At 44.7% G+C, this 6000-nt stretch overlaps 1 protein-coding gene across 1 annotated transcript in view; it reads left to right on the top strand.

Moving 5' to 3' along the window:
* The window catches only part of LOC311118667 (E3 ubiquitin-protein ligase Mdm2-like), an 80204-nt gene that overhangs the window by 653 nt on the left and 73551 nt on the right, over positions 1-6000 (top strand). Inside the window, exon 2 of the mRNA XM_084193455.1 lies at positions 4244-4293. The gene's annotated coding sequence lies outside the window, so the exon portion shown is untranslated. The remainder of the gene's footprint in view (positions 1-4243; positions 4294-6000) is intronic.

Raw genomic sequence — 6000 nt, 5'->3', positions numbered from 1 at the left:
TCTCACAATAACACACACACAGACACTCACAATAACACACACACAGACACTCTCACAATAACACACACACAGACACTCTCACAATAACACACACACAGACACTCTCACAATAACACACACACAGACACTCTCACAATAACACACACACACAGACACTCTCACAATAACACACACACAGACACTCTCACAATAACACACACACAGACACTCTCACAATAACACACACACAGACACTCTCACAATAACACACACACAGACACTCTCACAATAACACACACACAGACACTCTCACAATAACACACACACACAGACACTCTCACAATAACACACACACAGACACTCTCACAATAACACACACACACACACAGACACTCTCACAATAACACACACACAGACACTCTCACAATAACACACACACAGACACTCTCACAATAACACACACACAGACACTCTCACAATAACACACACACAGACACTCTCACAATAACACACACACAGACACTCTCACAATAACACACACACAGACACTCTCACAATAACACACACACAGACACTCTCACAATAACACACACACAGACACTCTCACAATAACACACACACACAGACACTCTCACAATAACACACACACAGACACTCTCACAATAACACACACACAGACACTCTCACAATAACACACACACAGACACTCTCACAATAACACACACACAGACACTCTCACAATAACACACACACAGACACTCTCACAATAACACACACACAGACACTCTCACAATAACACACACACAGACACTCTCACAATAACACACACACAGACACTCTCACAATAACACACACACAGACACTCTCACAATAACACACACACAGACACTCTCACAATAACACACACACAGCTTGGGGCGGACGATAAACCCCCACCCCAACACACACACACCCTGTTTACCCCCACCCTGTTTACCCCCACCCTGTTTACCCCCACCCTGTTTACCCCCACCCCAACACACACACACCCTGTTTACCCCCACCCTGTTTACCCCCACCCTGTTTACCCCCACCCTGTTTACCCCCACCCCAACACACACACACCCTGTTTACCCCCACCCTGTTTACCCCCACCCTGTTTACCCCCACCCCAACACACACACCCTGTTTACCCCCACCCTGTTTACCCCCACCCTGTTTACCCCCACCCCAACACACCCCCACCCTGTTTACCCCCACCCTGTTTACCCCCACCCCCAACACACCCCCACCCTGTTTACCCCCACCCTGTTTACCCCCACCCTGTTTACCCCCACCCCCAACACACCCCCACCCTGTTTACCCCCACCCTGTTTACCCCCACCCCCAACACACACATAATCTAAGACAGGCTCTCTGTAAGTCGCTCTGGATAAGAGCGTCTGATAAATGACTAAAATGTAAATGTACACAGCCTCTAATACATCCCCTCTACACAGCCTCTAATACAGCCCCTCTACACAGCCTCTAATACAGCCTCTAATACATCCCCTCTACACAGCCTCTAATACATCCCCTCTACACAGCCTCTAATACATCCCCTCTACACAGCCTCTAATACATCCCCTCTACACAGCCTCTAATACATCCCCTCTACACAGCCTCTAATACAGCCTCTAATACAGCCTCTAATACATCCCCTCTAATACAGCCTCTAATACATCCCCTCTACACAGTCTCTAATACATCCCCTCTACACAGCCTCTAATACATCCCCTCTAATACAGCCTCTAATACATCCCCTCTACACATGCTCTAATACATCCCCTCTACACAGCCTCTAATACATCCCCTCTACACAGCCTCTAATACATCCCCTCTACACAGCCTGTAATACATCCCCTCTACACAGTCTCTAATACATCTCCTCTACACAGCCTCTAATACATCCCCTCTACACAGGCTCTAATACATCCCCTCTACACAGACTCTAATACAGCCTCTAATACATCCCCTCTACACAGCCTCTAATACATCCCCTCTATACATCCTCTAATACATCCCCTCTACACAGCCTCTAATACATCCCCTCTACACAGCCTCTAATACATCCCCTCTATACATCCTCTAATACATCCCCTCTACACAGCCTCTAATACATCCCCTCTACACAGCCTCTAATACATCCCCTCTACACAGCCTCTAATACATCCCCTCTATACATCCTCTAATACATCCCCTCTAAACAGCCTCTAATACATCCCCTCTACACAGCCTCGAATACATCCCCTCTACACAGCCTCTAATACATCCCCTCTACACAGCCTCGAATACATCCCCTCTACACAGCCTCTAATACATCCCCTCTATACATCCTCTAATACATCCCCTCTACACAGCCTCTAATACATCCCCTCTACACAGCCTCTAATACATCCCCTCTACACAGCCTCTAATACATCCCCTCTAATACAGCCTCTAATACAGTCCCTCTAATACAGCCTCTAATACATCCCCTCTACACAGCCTGTAATGCAGGCTCTCTGGTCCTCTAATACAGCCCCTCTAATACAGGCTCTCTGGCCCTCTAATACATCCCCTCTACACAGCCTGTAATGCAGGCTCTCTGGTCCTCTAATACATCCCCTCTACACAGCCTGTAATACATCCCCTCTACACAGCCTCTAATACATCCCCTCTACACAGCCTCTAATACAGTCCCTCTAATACATCCTCTAATACATCCCCTCTACACAGCCTCTAATACATCCCCTCTACACAGCCTCTAATACAGTCCCTCTAATACAGCCTCTAATACATCCCCTCTACACAGCCTCTAATACATCCCCTCTACACAGCCTGTAATGCAGGCTCTCTGGCCCTCTAATGCAGGCTCTCTGGCCCTCTAATACATCCCCTCTACACAGCCTCTAATACATCCCCTCTACACAGCCTTTAATACATCCTCTAATACATCCCCTCTACACAGCCTCTAATGCATCCCCTCTACACAGCCTGTAATACAGGCTCTCTTGCCGTCTAATGCAGGCTCTCTGGCCCTCTAATACATCCCCTCTACACAGCCTCTAATACATCCCCTCTACACAGCCTTTAATACATCCTCTAATACATCCCCTCTACACAGCCTCTAATGCATCCCCTCTACACAGCCTGTAATACAGGCTCTCTGGCCCTCTAATGCAGGCTCTCTGGCCCTCTAATACATCCCCTCTACACAGCCTCTAATATATCCCCTCTACACAGCCTTTAATACATCCTCTAATACATCCCCTCTACACAGCCTCTAATACATCCCCTCTACACAGCCTTTAATACATCCTCTAATACATCCCCTCTACACAGCCTCTAATACATCCCCTCTACACAGCCTCTAATACATCACAGGCTCTCTGGCCCTCTAATACATCCCCTCTACACAGCCTCTAATACATCCCCTCTACACAGCCTCTAATACATCCCCTCTACACAGCCTCTAATACATCCCCTCTACACAGCCTCTAATACATCCCCTCTACACAGCCTCTAATACATCCCCTCTACACAGCCTCTAATACATCACAGGCTCTCTGGCTCTCTAATACATCCCCTCTACACAGCCTCTAATACATCCCCTCTACACATCCTTTAATACATCCTCTAATACATCCCCTCTACACATCCTCTAATACATCCCCTCTACACAGCCTCTAATACATCCCCTCTACACAGCCTGTAATACATCCCCTCTACACAGCCTCTAATACATCCCCTCTACACAGCCTGTAATGCAGGCTCTCTGGTCCTCTAATACATCCCCTCTACACAGCCTCTAATACATCCCCTCTACACAGCCTCTAATACATCCCCTCTACACAGCCTCTAATACATCCCCTCTACACAGCCTCTAATACATCCCCTCTACACAGCCTCTAATACATCCCCTCTACACAGCCTTTAATACATCCTCTAATACATCCCCTCTACACAGCCTCTAATACATCCCCTCTACACAGCCTCTAATACATCCCCTCTACACAGCCTGTAATGCATCCCCTCTAATACATCCCCTCTACACAACCTTTAATACAGGCTCTCTGGCCCTCTAATACAGCCACTTAATATGCTGTCACCTGTGGCATGTGTTGGCTCAGATGTGTACTGATGTTTCAAAAAGAAGTTACTGAAGTTGATGAGCAGGCTTCTTTTTGCTAAACAAATTTGAGATGGCTGAAACGGAAACTGTTTCAGTATGCTAATGTTAGCCTTGTGTGTTTTGCTCTTTCAGAGTCCTCTTCGCTATGATCACACAAAATCTCCTAGCAGTGCAAAATCAAGGTACTTTTCCCCTTTTCAGTTATTGTCCTGTAGTTACTAGTTTACATTTACATTGACGTCATTTAGCAGACGCTCTTATCCAGAGCCACTTAGAAATTGGTGCATTCACCCTATAACCAGTGGGATAACCACTTTACAATTTTTTTTTTTTATATATATATATATATATTTTTTAGGTGGGGGGGGGTAGAAGGATTACTTTATCCTATCCCAGGTATTCCTTAAAGATGTGGGGTTTCATATACATCACTTTTTGAAAAAGCCATTTGTTACGCTAGGCAGTTCAATGCTGTCTGATGTATTGGGGTTGATAAGACACTGAAGAAGTACCGGTAGTCTATTCAGAGTTTTTAAATGTGGATGTTTCTTTTTCCTTAAGAATCCCAGTCTCTGGATAAACCGGATAGAGGGCCTAACGTAGGAAGACAACATAGAAAGAGGATCTATTCATTTTATTTCTATGGTAGACACACTAAACTAAATGAAGGGAAACCTCTAACCAGTTGTACTATTATGTGTGTTTTCCCGTGTTATTTGTAATTTATTCACTTTAACTCTACCCACATGTACATATTACCTCAACTACGTCAACTAGCCGGTGCCCCCGCACATTGACTCTGCACCGGTACCCCCCTGTATATATAGCCTCCCTAATGTTATTTTATTTTTTCTCTCTCAACACTTTTTTGTTGTTGTTTTATTTGACTTGTCTTATAAAAATAAAAAAACTGCACTGTTGGTTAAGGGCTTATAAGTAAGCATTTCACTGTAATGTCTACACCTGTTGTATTCGGCGCATGTGGCCAATAACATTTGATTTGATTTGAAAATCCATGTGTTTGGTTGGTTGAAACACTCCAGTGGGGGCGTTGCTATAACGGGGTACTGGATAGCTGCTATTTTACAGGCTCCGACCCAACTTTGCTGTTTTGTGATTCTTTTGTCGTAATTTTTTTTTCTCCATGAATTGTTTCCGCTGTAATTTCTTACAACCGACAAGAACTTTTGAACATCAGATCTGTAGTTACTTACCTTTAAATGTTTGACTTCGACTCATCTGCCCTGTTTGAGACCCCTTCCCTAGACCCACTCCAATTTGCATACCGCCCCCAACCAATGTTCCCTTTAATTTTTTTCATCACTGAGCAAATTTCAGGTCTGCTGAGTACCAACTCAATATCTTGTCTATTTACGACGTTAATGTACGCCAATTATGCACTTTCATCTACAAATACTAACACCTCCCAGACAGTTTACCTAACCCCTTCAATGGATTCTTCCAGGTTAATTCTGAAATCCATCTATATAACACAAGACACTGTGCCAAACCTTCACCCTGCCAGGCAGTGTTGCTGCACCAGGTGGGATATAGGATGAGTATTGTTGTTGTTGTGTCATTAGCAGCTATGAAACAGGTGGGATATAGGATGAGTATTGTTGTTGTTGTGTCATTAGCAGCTATGAAACAGGTGGGATATAGGATTAGTATTGTTGTTGTTGTGTCATTAGCAGCTATGAAACAGGTGGGATATAGGATTAGTATTGTTGTTGTTGTGTCATTAGCAGCTATGAAACAGGTGGGATATAGGATGAGTATTGTTGTTGTTGTGCCATTAGCAGCTATGAAACAGGTGGGATATAGGATGAGTATTGTTGTTGTTGTGTCATTAGCAGCTATGAAACAGGTGGGATATAGGATGAGTATTG

The sequence above is a fragment of the Coregonus lavaretus genome, assembly GCF_964263955.1.
Source record: "Coregonus lavaretus genome assembly, contig: HAP1_SCAFFOLD_603, whole genome shotgun sequence".
Lineage (NCBI taxonomy): Eukaryota > Metazoa > Chordata > Actinopteri > Salmoniformes > Salmonidae > Coregonus > Coregonus lavaretus.
The sequence above is the reverse complement of the archived record's forward strand: the minus strand, read 5'-3'. Positions and strand labels throughout refer to the sequence as shown.